This window comes from Oncorhynchus tshawytscha, linkage group LG01 (assembly GCF_018296145.1).
Source record: "Oncorhynchus tshawytscha isolate Ot180627B linkage group LG01, Otsh_v2.0, whole genome shotgun sequence".
In the NCBI taxonomy this organism is placed as follows: domain Eukaryota; kingdom Metazoa; phylum Chordata; class Actinopteri; order Salmoniformes; family Salmonidae; genus Oncorhynchus; species Oncorhynchus tshawytscha.
In genome coordinates this window covers 22772508-22791564 of record NC_056429.1, presented here as the reverse complement: position 1 = coordinate 22791564, position 19057 = coordinate 22772508, and the positions used below count along the sequence as shown (strand labels likewise).

The 19057-nt window shown below is 42.2% G+C and overlaps 1 long non-coding RNA gene across 1 annotated transcript in view; it reads right to left on the bottom strand.

Annotated features, from left to right (window-relative positions):
• Window positions 1-16253, bottom strand: part of LOC112246149 — a 58636-nt gene extending 42383 nt beyond the window's left edge. The window contains exon 1 of the long non-coding RNA XR_002952876.2: window positions 16083-16253. This is a non-coding gene — a long non-coding RNA (uncharacterized LOC112246149). The remainder of the gene's footprint in view (window positions 1-16082) is intronic.
• Between the last annotated feature and the right edge of the window lie 2804 nt (window positions 16254-19057).

Here is a 19057-nt window from a genome sequence, read left to right as displayed (position 1 = left end):
CTTGAGAGCAAATATATTTATTTCATTTCATTTGCGATTTTCATGAATAGTTAACATTGCGTTATGGTAATGAGCTTGAGGCTATAAATAGGATCCCGGATACGGGATTGCTCGTCGCAACAGGTTAAGGAAGCTGGTGACTGTGTTAAACTCCTCGGTGTTATCGGATGAATCCTTGGAACACTTTCCAGTCTGTGCTAGAAAACCAGTCCTGTAGCTTAGCATCCACTTCATTGGACACTTCCGTATTGTCACTAGTACTTCCTGTTTGAGTTTTTGCTTGTAAGCAGGAATCAGGATGATAGCGTTATTGTCAGATTTGCCAAATGGAGTGTGAGGGAGAGCTTTATTTGCATTTCTGTGTGTGGAGTAAAGGTCATTGAGTCTTGTTGCCTCTCGTTGCACAGGGGACATGCTGGTAATTTTTTTTAGTAAAACAGAGTTCCATTCTTCTGCAATAAAATCACCGGCCAATCGGAGGGCCGCTTCTGGATTTGTATTTTCTTGTTTGCTTATGGCCCTATAAAGCTTGTTGAATGCAGTCTTAGTGCCAGAATCCATGTGTGGTGGTAAACAGACAGCTACACATTTTTTTTATCTGAAAACTATTTAGCTAAATAGTATGGTCTACAGCTTATCATTACGCTGTAGACCTTATATTCTAACTCAGATGAGCAAAACCTTGAGACTTCCTTAACATTAGCGATCGTGCACCAGGTGTTGTTAACAAAGAGACACACACCTCATAGAAAAACCAGCTAGATGTCAATTATATTATCATTGTCTTTTACTCGCCTACGTAATCGCATCAAGGAGCCTGTTCGTTTGCCTCCCTTGTGCCGTCTCTTCCTCTTTTGAGTCCAGGGGATTAGGGCCTGGTCAGGAACAAGTAGTATGTCCACAGCTACCGACTCGTTGAGTGAGAAATCTTCATCCAAACTGAGGTTAGTGATCGCTGTTCTGATGTCCATAAGCTGTTTTTGATCTTAGGAAATAATTGTGGAAATATTATGTAAAACAAAATCACAGAAAATAACAGAATTGGTCAGGAGCCCATAAAACGGCAGCTACCTATTGCAGCGCCATCTTCATCCACAGGATAATTATAACACATAATCCAAAGCATAATTATTAACCTGATCATGCTTAAAGAGATATATTCAATGTCTGATTTGTTATTGTTACTCATCTACCAATCACAGGCTTTTGAAAAGCTCCCAGGTCTTTGTAGTTGAATCTGTGCTTGAAATTCAATAGACTGAGGGATCTTACAGAAGATGTATGTGTGGGGGCAGAAGAAGAGGTAGTCATTCAAATATAATGTCACCTAATCAAAGGGGGTGAATAATTACAATGACTGACTATATTTTAGTTATTTAGTCAGTATTCATTTGTTAACATTTGTAGAATTGTCTTTGCACTTAGTAAATATGGAGTATTTTTTGTAGATCATTGACAATTTCTTTTTACAAATAAATCTATTTCAATCCCACTTTGTAATGCAACAAAATATGAAAAAAATCCAAGGGGGGTGAATACTTTGGATGCCCACTGTATAAACCATGTAACACAACATCCGTAGCACATCCATGAAAACACAGCACAGTTTTCCAGTAGGATTTCCACAGGCCAGCAGGACCTAATGTGGCATCGATCTAAGCTGTTGACCGTATCCTCCATCCGTTTGGGAAGAGCTCCAGACAGCCTGGGGAGATGGGGCTGGCGCCCGGCTGCAAGGGAGGATGCCGGGGCGTGGGAAGGCACTAGGCAGCCTAGGTGGCACAGACATGGCTCCCTTCACCCTGGTCGGCAGGCCTAGCTGGCGCCAGGCATGGAGCATTAAGTGCAGGCCGGGATAGGATTGGCCTCTCTGCTGCTTTTAGGCCAGGAGCATGCAGATACAAGTATGCTCCAGACACACAAGGCTGGACAACCATCTGACAGGGCTGAGCTGCCTTTGATAGAGCTTTGTTTTGATGGCCGTCCAGGGCTTTAGTCTAAATGGCTATCTTGAGGTGGAGTTTGTGAAAGCTGGGAGAATCTGGTAAAAATGAAGACCATTCCCTTGCTACTGCACACACAAACAAAATCATGTTTTTGGGTAAGTGGCTGGACAAAGAGAGAAGCTTGAGTGGCATTGTGTATCCATCTGTGGAAAAATACCAATGCTCACTATTATTTATCTACTGCAAATTCTTTAATTCAATTATGAAATAAAAATCTTCAGGGAAATAAAACATTCAATTTGACAGCCCCTCAAATGTCCTTTCAACTGTCATTTTTTTAAATGTCCACTTCTGCCAAATATATCTACTGACATGAACAATGTTACTTCTTTGGGTACACACTTTTATTTCAGGTTATAAATAATGAAAGACATACAGTTGAAGTGGGAAGTTTACATAAACTTAGGTTGGAGTCATTAAAACTCGTTTTTCAACCACTCCACAAATTTCTTGTTAACAAACTATAGTTTTGGCAAGTCGGTTAGGACATCTACTTTGTGCATGACATGTCATTTTTTCAACAATTGTTCACAGATTATTTCACTTATAATTCACTGTATCACAATTCCAGTGGGTCAGAAGTTTACATACACTAAGTTGACTGTGCCTTTAAACAGCTTGGAAAATTCCCGAAAATTATGTCATGGCTTTAGAAGCTTCTGATAGGCTAATTGACATCATTTGAGTCAATTGGAGATGTACCTGTGGATGTATCTCAAGGCCTACCTTCAAACACAGTGCCTCTTTGCTTGACATCATGGGAAAATCAAAAGAAATCAGCCAAGACCCCAGATTTTTTTTTTTGACCTCCACAAGTCTTGTTCATCCTTGGGAGCAATTTACAAATGCCTGAAGGTACCACGTTTATCTGTACAAACAATAGTACACAAGTATAAACCCCATGGGACCTCGCAGCCATCATACCACTCAGGAAGGATATGCGTTCTGTCTCCTAGAGATGAACGTACGTACGGTTTTGTAACTTCACATGTGGACAAAGTTTGTACATTTTGGAGAAATGTCCTCTGGTCTGATGAAACAAAAATATAATTGTTTGGCCATAATGACAATTATGTTTGGAGGAAAAAAGGGGAGGCTTGCAAGCCGAAGAACACTATCCCAACCGTGAAGCACGGGGGTGGCAGCATCATGTTGTGGGGAGGCGTTGCTGCAGGAGGGACTGGTGCACTTCACAAAATAGATGGGATCATGAGGCAGGAAAATTATGTGGATATATTGAAGCAACATCTCAAGACATCAGTCAGGAAGTTAAAGCTTGGTCGCAAATGGGTCTTCCAAATGGACAATGACCCCAAGTGTAACGGATGTGAAACTGCTAGCTAGTTAGCGGTGGTGCGCGCTAAATAGCATTTCAATCGGCGACGTCACTTGCTCTGAGACCTTGAAGTAGTGGTTCCCCTTGCTCTGCAAGGGCCGCGGCTTTTGTGGAGCGATTGGTAACGATGCTTTGTGGGTGACTGTTGTTGATGTGTCCAGAGGGTCGCTGGTTCGCGCCCGGGTATGGGTGAGGGGACGGTCTAAAGTTATACTGTTACATTGGTGCTGTGACCCGGATCACTGGTTGCTGCGGAAAAGGAGGAGGTCAAAAGGGGGTGAGTGTAACGGATGTGAAACAGCTAGCTTAGTTAGCGGTGGTGCGCGCTAAATAGCGTTTCAATTGGTGACGTCACTTGCTCTGAGACCTTGAAGTAGTAGTTCCCCTTGCTCTGCAAGGGCCGTGGCTTTTGTGGAGCGATGGTTAACGATGCTTCGTGGGTGACTGTTGTTGATGTGTGCAGAGGGTCCCTGGTTCGCGCCCGGGTATGGGCGAGGGGACGGTCTAAAGTTATACTGTTACACAAGCATACTTCCAAAGTTGTGGCTTAAGGACAACAAAGTCAAGGTATTTGAGTGGCCATCACAAAGCCCTGACCTCAATCCTATAGAAAATGTGTGGGCAGAGCTGAAAAAGCGTGTGCGAGCAAGGGGGCCTACAAACCTGACAGTTATACAAGCTCTGTCAGGAGGAATGGGCCAAAATTCACCCAACTTATTGTTGGAAGCTTGTGGAAGGCTACCCAAAAATGTTGACCCAAGTTAAACAATTTAAAAGCAATGCAACCAAATACTAATTAAGTGTATGTAAACTTCTGACCCACTGGGAATGCGATGAAAGAAATAAAAGCTGAAATAATTCTCTCTCCTATTATTCTGACAATTCACATTCTTAAAATAAAGTGGTGACCCTAACTGACCTAAGACAGGGATTATTTACTAGGATTAAATGTCAGGAATTGTGAAAAACTGTGTTTAAATGTGTTTGGCTAAGGTGTATGTAAACTTCTGACTTCAACTGTACAGTTTTCACAGTTTTTCTTACAGTTACATAGGCTATTATAGACACAGAAGCATAACAAAAGCACCCAGTTGATACTGACTGAATTGGGTGACACACCTGACTTTCTAAAAAGAACACAGTCAAACACACACACACACACACACACACACACACACAAACAAACACACACACACCACATGTACTTTAACTATTCCAGGAGAAATACAAATCTTACTAAGTTTGAAATCATATTCAAAGAAAATAGAGACAAACATATGGGAAGTGAGTTGAATGAGTGCCCACCCTGCCTTTCCAGTCCTATATGAGTCCAGTAGTAGCCTACAGCCAGAGCCAGAGAGAGAGAGAGAGAGACATCACACCATGGAGCTGTGTGAACATCAGAAAGACCTGAGACACAGTAGCCTCTACCATCAGACAAGCCGTGACTTGACACACATTTCTCAGTTCCTTAGCTTTCTTACCCCTTCTTCAAACACTAGTTGTAGAATTTCACAACTAGCTCATAAAGGCCTGTGGCCAACGGGAAGATAAGTCTTTGGCGTTTGCCTGTCTGTGAAAAGCAAAGAGAGCCCTTGACTTATGGAGGCCTATGACATTCATTCTCACCATTTGGAATGGCAGGAACTCCATGGGAAAGATCCCAATGTGCTGTACTGATACTTTAAATGCCATAAAGAAAGGAAGGGGGGAAACTTGTGGCAAGTGCATGCAACATCTGCCTTCCTGTGTGTGTCTGTCTGCCTGTCTGTGTGCGTGCGTGCGTGTGTGTACGTGCTACTGCCAGAGAGCACTTATAGCTGTCAGCACTTTACCTCCCACTGTTAACATCTGCTATGCTTAACGTTGCCATGTAACTCGGTGGTACATCAGATGCAGGCTAATAGAATCAAATGATCCCACGCTGCCAACCCTTATCACGTTACACGCACACATTTCATTATGACGCAACAAGCAGATTTGTTAGATGAATATCAATCAAGAGTAAGCTTGAGGCTGGCGGAAAACATAAACATACTGCTCCTGTATAGCTTGGATCTGTTCTTGTAAGTAATCTACTTAAATCCTTGTTTTTATTACATCACATTAATAATCAATTAGTAACTAATAGCATGTAACAAGAGTTAGCTACACTTTATGGTCAATTTCTGTGTATATCATTTCGGACATTCTATTCTTATTGCTGAAATTGTTCACTATTAAATGTTTTCTGAGTCTTTTTGATAATAACTTTTCACTTCAATATGTGCACATTACAGATTATAGCTACCACTTCAGATTTTCAGGTGCTGATTTTGAACAATGTCAAAGTATCTGTCTCACTTTTAGCAGTAATGAACTGACTAGTAGACCAAGACACAAGATCCATCTCTGTTATAATGTAAATGAAAAAAGAGGTCTGTTTCTATGTGAGTGTGTCTGGGAGTGTGAATGGCCCGGACAGAGGAACAATGACAGCTGTCTGTCTGTCTCTGTCAGGACCTGACATACATCCAACATGCAGGGTCGCTGGACTACCCACAATTACCCCCATTGACGTTTGTGCAAAATCAATAAAAATGATCTTGGAGTCCATACGCCATTTGGCAGCTCGATCTTGTGGCGTCTTCTTTAGAATATAGAGGCCATACTGTACAATGGAGTAGCCAGGCGCATGTAATTTGTCAGGCTAATCTCCAGCACTCTTACATTGATTTTTCCCCCTCTTCTGACTCCTTAGCCTCTAGTCATTATGAACACAAAAACTAACTTAATCATACAGTGTGTTAATGCACGGGTCACAATAACCTCCATTTTTTTTGCCCTCTGGTAATTTCAGGATTTTTTTGGATTTATCTTCTGAAATCCTTTTTCAGTTCATTGTCCTTTTACTTTGGAAAATGGAAAATGTAGAGTTGGGCAAATGTTGGCCTAACCCTTTTCTGAACAGAATATAAATGTATTTACAACCTCTTCTTCTCGCTCCTCGACTCGATTATGTTTAATAAACTGTATGTTTGATATGATCATACTCAAGTATTCTCTTCAAAATTATTTTTTATATGCCATTAGAGGAAATATTGTTATTCTGTTATTTTAATTACTTCATCATTTGTATAATAATCATAGTTGTCGAACCCTATGGAATTCTACTAAAATGATTTATATGGCCTTAGTATAGCCAACCTGAGAACGCCTGACATCGAAACACTGTTTCAGCACTAATACACAAAGCTAATTTCTCCATCTAACAAAGGTACTGTACCCAGTCCTGAATAAGGTATGCCAAGGTATGCCAAGAAGCTTGCTGGCTACCTCATGCCTAGATGATTAACTATAATATCCATGATGGATTTAACCCTTCTCCTAGCATTAATCCGATTGAGAGAATACTCTAGATGGTGGTGATGATAATGTTGTTGGTTTGTCTTTGGATTACAATCCACAATCCACACAGATCAGAGTCACATGTTAAGTAGGTTCTCTCTATACAGTAGCTGGTATGACACATAACATACTGTTATACGTATGCCATTCATAACAATGGTTCTCACAGAGCATGACAACATGCCACAGCACTAAGCCTATTACTTTATGCACCTTCCCAGTTGTCTCCTCAAAATGCCACATACCTATAGGGGTTGCTGTCACTATCAGGAACCTTGTAAATAATCCAAGCATATCCTGCGCTATCACAAGCAGCACACTTTGAATCTGTATTTTTGTGTTGTTTGCCAAAAGTATCGTTTACACCAAAGCTCTTGAAAAAAATAAACTCTTGTGGCATGTGTGTAACCCACTCTCTTAAAGGCTTTAATCCTCATGTGCTTATCTGCTCCAGTCAAATGTATTTCTTATCGAAGAGAGTGAGGGGAGCCTTCTGACAATACTGCTGTTATCAAATTTCTTCAGCCGAGTCCCTGTGTCATTCAGCAGTCAGATGGTCTCCAGTTTGATTGATGGATGGGCTTCCCAACAAATAAAATGGGGATCAACAGCTTTGCGCCTCTCTCCCCATCGGAGACCCGAGTGAAACATTCCTCCTTAACAAAGGCGGGATTACGGATGCATTAGCTCTCCATCGACCACGGCCTCCTGCTCCTGTCAATACTTTGCACATAATAACCTGAAGCAATGATAAGGAAACAAAAGGCAGGCGAGATAGGAGCCGGATGGGAAAATAAATCAATGAGAGTGAGGGAAAGTTTTTTCAAAGACACACTGTCAGGCCTGGGGAATAATTTTTCGGACGTTACGGTGGGATAATGCCCCCTGACATGAGGACAATGAGCCCTCCAGGCCCATCAGGGGACTGCCGGTTTGTCGTCGGCTGGCCTCGATAGCACCAGGAAGATAAGAGGGACAGGGAACGGTCAGGGAGATTCCTCTCAGCCCCACTCACAGGGACACAACACACAGGACTGTGCTGGACCCTCAGCCGTGTGGCATCCTCAATGCTCCTTCTGTTAGTCTCTATCAATATGCAACATGTCTTTTAATTCATCACTGGTGCACTAAGAGAGCAGAGTACACATAGCTCCGCAGAGGCTCCTCCTGAGTTTCTATCTGAACATATCAAGGTTACATTCACATTTCCTATAGCCACTCCTGATCAGGTTCACGTCTCCTCTGATAGGCTCAAGGTCATTAATATGATTTACGACTCTATACGGCACATTTCTGGAATAGTATAAAGCTTTTCCATTTACCAACCCTGAGCAGCTACTGGAAGTGTATAAGGACCATCTCCATAAAACTGTATTCAGTGACAAAGAAACGTTATGGAGGATTTATTGGTTCACATATTTGGGTTATAGTACTAATGACTGGACGAGAAGAAGTCAGGGTAATTGTTTTCCCCTCACTAATTAATTTCCTTCCTGTTTCACTAACCCATCATAAGTCTGGGGTTTGGAGGTGCAAGTAATAAAGTAATAAAGTAATAAAGTAAGAAAGAAAGAAAGAAAGAAAGAAAGAAAGAAAGAAAGAAAGAAAGAAAGAAAGAAAGAAAGAAAGAAAGAAAGAAAGAAAGAAAGAAAGAAAGAAAGAAAGAAAGAAAGAAAGAAAGAAAGAAAGAAAGAAAGAGAACTCAGGCTGTGGAAAATGTATGAGAAATGAGGAAAGATGGCTATGCATGTTCTGTCTGCAGAGGGCTGTCACACAAAGACACAATAAACCCTCGGAACAAACAGGCACTTAAAAACATAGCCCAGAAACAGTGAGCAAATTCAATTATAGAAGTAATTAGAAGATATAGGGCAAGGCTGCCTTTTGGGACTGTGCCAGAAAACATGAATTAATAGGAGTGAATAGGAGGAGGCTGTGCTAGTAATTAAGAGGCAATCACCTATGTCAATGAATACCTTAAAGAAAACACAGGATGGAAACTATGAATTCAGTGATCAAAAATATTTTAAAGATGACTGATACAGCAAATTCATTTTAAAAGACTAATTTCTGGAAAGATAGCAAGACAATTGCACATAATGTGCTCCTTCTGGCATTTATATTGCTAATTAAATTTTGATAATTTGCAGAGGAATTTTTGAATGATCTGTTAAACAGCAAAGGCAGCATTTGGCAAATGTTGTCTGTACTGTTTAGCAGTGCTTACAATACCAGCACTGGCAGAGATCATATACAAGCCCGTCTTCAAACTGAAACCATTCAAAGCAAACTGAGAAAAAAACGTACATTTTCACTTCAACTTCTCTTATCATTCATGGGTGCCTCCTCCTAATGAGACAATAGCAGCGATTAAATGACCAGATAAGAATAAAACAAAACAAAAATTACTTTGCTGATTTACCTCGCATGGGGGAAGCTATCATTTCTACCTGATACATTTTGTATAAGCACACACTGCTTTTGTAAACTCATTGACAAAACGTGAGTTCCTTAAAGAGGTAACAGATAGAAGAAATGAAATAGTTGCAGATTAAAAGAGTGTTGGAGTTGCTAAACAACAAGCCACATTACACTGTGTACCCTATGCAGAGTATACTGTCAACATAATGGTATTCCTCTCATCCAATGGTTCTCAATTATTGATCATCTAGTTCTAAATAATGATATATGAGACTGTGTACGCCGCTGGAACACCACTGGTAAGACTTAGTTCACACAGAGAGTTGGATAATTGCTATAGACTGAGAAGCTCAACTTTGAGCTCTATTCATTCGTAAGCACATGATACTGGAGCACATAAACAGAGCGATAACACCTAGCAATGAAGCATCGAAGTGCTCCTCATACCCTGAGTAGAAATCATTTAAGATCAAGCTGTAGTCTTGTAATTTTCATCATATCTATATTTTGATGGAAGTTAAATGGGGACCAAGCAAGAGGCTCCAATGAGATTCATTTTAAGTTCAAGATCTTTAAAGAGGATTAGCCTTTCTTTTGTAAAATAGGACATTTCCATACACAAAATGTACATATTCATACACGTTAGCATTTAGAGCCACTATTCCTATCGCTCTGAACCAAAGACCCAAAACAAACTTAACTGGAAATGTGATTAGTGTTTAAAGTATCCAAATCATTAATGATCAAACAAGGCACTTCGTTTTAGCACGGTCATGTGAGGCAGAGATTATACATGTGATCTGGGGGCTTAAACAATTTAGTCAATTATAAACGTTATCTAAAATGCTTTAATTTCCTATTCAGCCCTTCCATAGGAGTGTCATTTTGTCAATGATGCGTGATTAAATCCAGATTGCAACAACATGCAATCGGTCACATCTGGTGGCAGGGAGACCTGAGATCTTAACGAAGGAACAAGGGAGAATTCAAACTTTTCCTCTTCAGCCTTGGCATCCGATTAACACCAGGCTTTGGTGGCATGCCAGCGATGGAGCCATCTGTGTCCCTTAACCCTCAAGATGGCAGATGTAGAAGCAGATTGATTTTTGATTCAGCTGCATACACAATGAACATCAAGTGTGAGCTGTGACTTGCTACCGTTTCCTGTCATTTTCTGCCAACTTAAATGAAGCTATCGATGCGCAATAAATCACATCTGTACCCAAATTAAATCACTTTCACTCTATACAGTAGGGAGAATTTACCTACAATAGAGACTAGGGTAATTACTTATCCGGATAGCTAATGTTACAAAAACGTTTTCTGTATAATTTTATCCAAACTAGCCATCAAGCGATATTACTTTGTATTGATCTCATGCTATGGTTTTATGTGATATCAGGTGGAACCACATCAGAGGTAAGGATGTATGGATGGAGTTCCTCTCCAGGTCCTCTAGCTTGGCCAGCAGGTCCCTGGCCTGTCTTGCAAGATGACATCATAGCTAAAGGACTGTTTAAGCGGAGATGCATGCTGTTGGGTCTCCGTGATGCACCACAGATCTCCACCAGGGCACTCCCCATCCCAATCCTTTCTACTGATTACTGGTCTTCTCCACGGTCAGGTGGCCAGTCTCAGAGTAAATTGCAGTCTCCCCTTTGCCTTTTCTTTTGTAATACTGAGCTCCATATCTTAGCCCCTGCCTGCGCCTCACCGACTTCCATTCTATATCCAAATGACCGTGTTTTTGTGGTGGTAATGGCTTTCATTTTCTCAGCGCCCCGCGGTGGCTTCACTTTTCATCAGTCTGTGAGTGGTGGAGATTCCTCTGGCCCCAGAGAGAGGGCTGGTGGTGGGATAGTGTGTTCTGTGGGCTAATAAGGCTCTTCTCAACTCTGTAACCCATCTTCTCCACCTCACATATCAGCATACAACCAATGACACCTAACACCCCTGAGGTTTCTATCAGAGATAGTGGCAGACACAGCAGAGGTCTTCGTCACCTTTCCAATCCAAAACAGACCCAGCTGCAGTTCCACTAACATGGTTCAGTGACTGGCTTAATATCATCCAAATTAGCAGTTATGACGTAGTATAACAGAATGACATAATAACATATTTCATTGCATGGGGTGAACTGCAAAAATGCTGAATATCTTATTCACTAATGTCTCTCCCACCATGGGAAAGATCTGACCCATCTGAAATGTACCCAAATTCCATCAGAAGTTGAACATTAAAAACCCATACATCTTTATTTTGAGACAGTCCAGCCCTTTGTGATGTGAGCAGCACAGTCACCCTTTTCCCATGCGGGAGAGGAGAAGTGTCCTGCCTGCTGTTGACCTCCAGTCTCTGGGAACACCCTGCAAGCTGGGTCTGCCTGCCTGTCATCCATCCCCTGGGGACAAGCCAGCACTTCCAGGCTGCCTCTGGACACTCCAGGAATCTCTGTCATCCAACATACAGCCTAGCACACCCACAGACATGCACAGACACACAAAGACTGACATAGACTCTCTCTCACACACAAACACACACATTCATGTGCGCGGGCAAAGCACACAAACACACACCTCACTGTGTGTTTGACTTTCTGCATATTAAAAGATTCACACTGACAATAAAATCCCACATTTCAATCGTCAGTGTTATCTCAGTAGAGTTAGAGGCAGACCAAATCTGCTTTTCAAAAAGTATTATTGTTCATCTAACTGGCCATTTGATTTCCCTCTAATCCTATTTCCCTTATATCCCTTCTTTGAACAGGGAACATTTTCAAGTACTGACCAACATGCAAGCAGAATTCCTATGACACCCACTGAGCTGCTGGGCCTGGCTGGGCCTGGCTGGCTGGGCCTGCAGGTCTGCCACATACAGATCATGACTAAGCACTCTATTCTCCTCTACCGGGAAAAACAATCCCCTCTCATTTCAGCACTGACATCCCCAGCATGAACTGGAAACTGGAAAGCAGTCCAAACTGAGGAAAAGTTAGATAGGGCTTATCTGATTTGAATTAACTCTGACTAGATTTACTACAGTCATGTGTATTTGTTTTCAAACTAAACATTGAAAAAAACAAAAAAAACTTTTTTTAAATTTCAATTGCACAAATTATTTTGACTGTTTACGCAGCTAGCTACTTTCCATCCTGAAAATCCGGAACGCGATTCACTGTTCTGAAACAGGCGTAGATCAGACATCACACGAGCATGGCGCTTCATGTGGAGAGGCTACTGTGGTTCTCTTTGTGGACTGAGGCGGGAAAGAGGCTTAGTTCCTCCTATGCTAATGTAGAGTAAATTCCTTGTTGAGATGTGGCGCCTGCGGAAGCTGCCGATGGCCGGTGTGAGCCAGGGTCAGGGACGCTGCAGGAGATTAGGTTCTCTCTCCGCCTGTCCAGAGAGGGAGAGGAGCGCAGCGCAATGAGGGGGATTTGCGCTCTCAACCCTGAGGATAGATGTTCACATCACAAAAAGCCCCACCGCAAATTGCACATATTGAATAGCTAATTTGGCAGTCTCAGTTCAGAGGGGCTTGAGAGGAGAGAAGAGTGTGAGGAGGATGAACACAAAGCTGCAGAAAACAAAAGGAAGCAGCTCCTGCGAGGTTAGGCCTGGATGAGGAGAGCTGCGCCCGGCACGGCAAAAGGAGGGGAAGGAGAGGAGAGGGTGGGCTAGGGGGCTTCCTGGATGAGGGGCATGCCGGCAGCACACAGAGCATTAGTGAGCCTGCTCAGCCTGCACTCATTGTTTTCTGACTGGCTGCTACCTTCATTAGCACTGGAGTAGCTAGTCAGCTGTAGAGCAGAGCACGACTAACGAGGACAAACAGTCAGTCATTAGTGTGTCACTCTCACTACATCATCATCAAGTTACTCACACCACTCAACTTTTTGGTTTGATATTAGAGTTTGCGTGCAACCCAGGTAAACAAATACCTGAGAATATTTTCAGATTTCTTAACAAAACCCAATGGTGATCAAAACTATAAATTGTCTCATTTCTATACCAGCTGGGGAAGAGTTGCTTGCTACTTCAGCATAAATGACCTCAAATAATGCCCAAAATGAAGTATTTTTCATTTCACTTAGAAGGCTAGGCATGTACACAAGTTGTTTTGAAATCTCATTGCAAATAAACTAAATTATGTGATCAAAGTGAATTTGTAACATGTTAAAGCTGATCAAAAGCATTACTGAGATTTTGAATCAGAAAACAGCAGAATAGAAAGAGTCCTAAGCTCCAAAACCTAAGAAAATAATACTCTTAAATTATCACAACAAGCCTCCTGAGTGGCGCAGTGGTCTAAGGCACTGCATTGCAGTAGCTAGCTGGTCCACTAGAGATTCTGGGTTCGAGTCCATGCTCTGTCGCAGCCAGCCAGGACCGGACGGCCCACAATTGGCCCAGCATCGTCTGGGTTAGTGGAGGGTTTGGCTGGCAGGGATGTCCTTGTCCCATTGCACACTAGCGTCTCCTGTGGCAGGCCAGGTGCAGCGCACGCTGACACGGTCACCAGGTGTACGGTGTTTCCTCTGACACTTTGGTGTGGCCGGGTTAAGTGGGCAGTGTGGCTTGGTTGGGTTATGTTTCGGAGGATGCACGCCTCTCCCGAGTCCGTACGGGAATTGCAGCGATGAGACAAGACTGTAACTACCAATTGGATACCATGAAAAAGGGGTATAAAAACAATTACTGCAACAAAAGCAAAATAGTAAATACAGAATATAAAATAATATTATTTGAAGCCAAGTATATTTGTATAATATGCCACAGAGTTCATCTACAGTGTATTATGCTTATCAATTCAGTGAATCTGTATAAAAATATATATTATATTGTGTTTAATTCTTCTTTGATTGGAAATCCTTCAAAGGATAGTTCGGGATTTTGGCAACAAAATTTTTTTTTAAAATCTGTGTCAACTATGAAGGAAGTTAGAGGTAGTTTTGCGAGCCATTGCTGACTAGCATTAACATAATGACAAAGTCTAAAGGAAAAGCTAGCATTCTAGCTGTTCCCATAGACTTCCAGTCATTATGCTAACACTAGTTAGCATTTGCGCTACTGCCAGTTAGCAACTTCCTTCCAACTGCACACAGAGACTTAGAAATGGTAGATGCTTTTTAGAGTTGAAAAGTTTGAGTGAATGGAGCTGTTGCCAGCAGCTATATCTTCTCATAACTACTCATCTCCCTCCACTTCACTCACTACACCCACCAGCCCCCAACACCAACTTAATGTCCATGCTAAAACACCAGGCATGGAAACAGATGTGCTTTTTGGACCAAAACATACTTGGAACATAAAGGAGAGCCCATCTACTGTCCGCCAGGCTTTCCATCACTGGACCACATTAACATCTATTTCTTTTTAACAATGTCACTTTCTTGCACTACCGACAACTTGGCCTTTTGTTAGGGCGTACTCTTACTGAGTGCACGTAATGGCTGAAATGGATGATGAAGAGACCGAGGGAGGAAAAAAATACACACATACACAAAGGAGCCCTGTAATGTGGTACTCTGCTGCTCAGACCTGTAGGGGTAGGAGGCAGCATCTTTACGGTGTATCCAAGCAGCACTAAAATCCACTGTCCGTGCCCAATCAGGACCATTTTTTCTAGCCGCAAGGGCTCCTGCATCCCTGCCTTTACACTACACAGAAAACCCTTTGTACTAATTGATGGATTGTACCAGATTTTCTAGTTCAGTTCCACCCTATAATTGTCTGACAATGATGGGCAAGGATGGAGAAAACCTCAGGCCCCAGCGCTGTTCGGGGCCGTGGATAGAAAATGACTCAAGTAAGTGTGTGTCGGTGTGTGCGTGTGGTATGTGTTTGTGTTGAGAGGGGGGTGGGGGTTAAGCCAACCAAAACGGTCTCAGTCCACCCTTCAACTCCTTGTTTCCGTGGAAGCCAACCTCAAGCAGCCCGAAGCCACTGAAGCGCACTCTCCAGTGAGCACGGCCGAGAGGAGAGCCAAGCCTCCCTTCTATCCTTCTATCCTACCACCCTACATCAAACACACATCCTCCTTGCATCTCTCCTCCACCCACCCACACACCACCATTTAGAAAGACCTGCTTACAAAGTAATATACTCCCAATCCTCTCACAGAATGAACTTGGCTGGGATTAGAAAAACACTAATAACTGACTTAATATGTACATCAGTTACACAAAAACAATACACAAAACCAGTAATAACTGCATAATATAATACAAAAAAATGGAATATTAATTTGAGAAATAATACTACAGGCATTCCGAGGTACTGCAATACTAAGTCTCTATTTTACTTCAACAAATGATTTTAAGCTGCTCGTTAAATTAGACATTCCCTCATGTCATCTAAGTGAGAAGTGGCCCACCCCCATTCAGACAGGCTGGCTATGGCCTGTCACTCTGCACACTAGCGGCTGAAGAAAGGAGAAATAAATCAACTTTTGACTGAAATGAATGTGCACATTTCAGCGAGAGACATAACTCTTTTACATTTGGGCTGATGCAGGTGCCAAATGGAAAAAGGTACCATCATAGACCAGCCCTGTCGCCCTCACCCCCTCCAGGTGCTATTCTAGTCTACAAACAGCAGTGAAGTAAGAGAGAGATCACATAACAAAGACACCTTGCCTGCCACGAGCTGCTCTTGCCCCACTCTGCCCAGACCTGCACCACCTCAGGAGGTATGGTTATTGTTAATCTGCATTCCAAATCAAAACAGCCAGCATGCTTGTCTTTAGTCGTTCCACACACTCAATGACTACATTTGCACCTGAGAACAAATTTCCTCACAAGGCCAAAGAACCAGAAAGAAAGAGGGAGGGAAAGGCAGAGACAGTGGGAAGGAGAGAAGGAAACACAGCATACTGTAGCTTGACAAGAGGAGAAACAGCCGTGTAGTAGCAGTCAGCAGACAGCTTACCTTTCCCCCTCACTGCTCTAAGGGCCTAGACCTGCACATCCATGGTTCTCTCCCCATGAGCCCATATCGAGTGAAGCAGGGCCGCCTCATGACTCCCACAGCTCGGCAGCCCAACGCTTTAGCAACTAGAAGAGCACAAGACTAAAATGTCTTCCCCTCTGCCTCAGCCTGCCTTAGTGCAAGGGGAGCTAGGAATGCACTGGCTATAGACTTTTGTCCAAGCTGTAGGTCTTTTTTAGTGAGGCAAGATTAGTTCATACAAAACTCAACAATACAGCACTGAAACTCATTGTTGATATTCAACATTTTTCACATAGCGAAACAGAATAGACAATACGGTAGCTAGGAAACCATGGGCTGGATTACAAGCTGATGATATCTCATCCTTTCGCAGGCCTGTAATCCTTTTCATTGAGCGGCGGACAGAGCAGACGTAAACCAAAATCAATATTGGTGGAACTGGCCTGAGGGTGAGGGGGGTGTCAGGATGTTTTCACATTGCCGCACGCTTCACAATATTTTTTTTTTTTTTTTTTTTGGGGGGGGGGGGTTCAGACCAGACAGGCTTTATATTACAGATATGCTCCACTTGGAGATAGCCCTGAAGAGACACTTCCACATAAGCCAATCTCAGCTCTCTTTCAAAATTATGACTATCATTAAATACTGTACTGCTATAAAAATGTGTGCTTGTTACAGTTCAACATAACAAATCAATGTGTAAAATTGTGCCCTTCACGAAAACATTTTTACAACACAAACAATGTGTTTTTATGTGAAATATATTTCAGACAAATACAGAAACACTGCCATGCACATGTGTTTTAATTGTAATATAATTTGAGCAAATATAATAAACTAAATGTGCACATGCATTTAAGCAATAAACCAAATGAGCCCTTAAATGTTTGCAAATTTAACATCAACATTACAATTGTAAAACAGGTATGAATTATTCCAAGTTAAAACCACTGCAGCAGGCGAAGAGTAAAAGGCTGATAAGAGATCTTACCATGGCTGCTGTACCTGTGTGACTGATCCTCTCCCTGCTCTGCTCCAGCTGCCACGTTTTCCCAAGGCTCCTGAATACTCTAGGTAGCCAGAGAGAGGGGATTGTTCAACCCCTTCCTTTTCATCACCTCTGCAATTGACCAATTGACAACTGATTGATGGTTATCTTTTCACACCGAGAAAGGGAGAAATTACCATCTCTAAAGCTACGTACAGTAAAAAGGCCCAAGAGTAAATTACATGTTGCTAAAATTCCTCCTTGACTCAGTCCGCACGATGGCAGGCAAACAAAAAAGTTTCCTTTTTGTCACTTCTGGGGCGCTCTAGATTTGGCCTTCCCTGCCAACTGCACAGAGAACATGACAGCTTCTTTAAATGGGGCAGCACAAAGGGCCTTGAATGAGGGATGGTACCAGGCCGAACGGCCATTCTCCAGAATGGCCCATTCTTTGCATTGAAAACAGAGGGCTTGTGAAAAAATAGATAAGCCATATCTGAATAAGAGCTGGGACACTGCAAGTGACCTTGGGGAGGGGGAGATTCTATGTAGCTAAGCTTTTCAGACAAGCACAATGCATTCTCTGCATTCAAATAAACAGGCCAAATAGAAACAGCACAGTTTCTTATCAAACCTCTGCTTGCTTGAGTCACTTTTTCATGCATGCAGTGCTCACTGTGTTACATCAAGATCAGTCAGTGAAATAGATCATTAGCCCTCCTGAAAGCATTACATCTACAGTACACACTCACACAGAACTACTACAACTAACTATGACTACCCAATGCAATGACAGTGACATTTGAAACAATATTTTTGCCCCCCACAAAAATAATTTAGCTCAGTCTACATAGCACATACCACCCCATCTCTGCACATCCTGTATGGACTTCGACTAAGAAAGGGGGGATGGAGGAGGAGTAGGAGGATGTCTGGCGGCCAGTGATGGAGGCAGCCCCAGCCCAGAACACTCAGCTGCCAACAGGGGCCAGGGCTGGCCTCTCCTCTTTGTATGGAAGCACAATCCTCAAACACCCCGTTTCCTTTTCACAGCCTCTCAATCAGAGCAGATGGGACCCAACCAAGAAGATATCAACTTTGAAGGAGGAGAGTCCTCTATTCAAGGATCCCAGTTAGAGAGAGAAGCTTCTCTGTCAAATAGCCCAGTGTTTAAGCATGTTGCTGAGACACCAAACTCAATGTTATCTCTGAAAATGTACCTACGAAACAGAAAGGAGCAAACTTCGTCCTAATTCTTTTAATTTGTTTGATTTAAATTCCTAGATACATGATATGTCGGCCTTGTTTTATTAATGAACCACTGTAGGGAACTCTTCAAATTTATATAAACAAATTGATAACAGGAGAAGGGATGCAAATGGCGTAGATATTGGCTCCATGCTGTTTCCCTCCACTTGAGTACCAATCTGTTGGGTTTAATTGTTCATTCATGGTATGAATATTTAAATACGTGGCTCAGCATCAGGTCGGGATAATAACTATATCCTTAGCAACTGAACCCAAATTGCTACTCATTTCATGTTACCATGGAAATATTCCACAATGTCTATGATTACACTTCTGTCTTACATATTGAGGCATACTGTAGTCCGCAATGAACACATCTCCAAACACACTACTATTCTCTCTCCTTTCTCCTTCCCTCTCACCCTCTCACCCCCTCTCATACATACAGTCTTGTTTCCTTTAGTAATGTCTTGATATAATTGGTGACATTTTATCCTAATAAAATCACCTAAAAAAAAAAACTAAATCAGGGATGTGTGCCAAAAACAAAGAAAGCTAGTGGAATCAAACCAAATCGAATGATACAATTTTCAATTCTAACAGTCTTAATTCCATTTTGGCCGTCTTTTCCAGCGTGTTGTGATCCTCAGGTCCGAGCCACTGATTGAGAAGAGGACTGAACAAATCAGTGATGAACAGTTGGGACACAAGGAATATC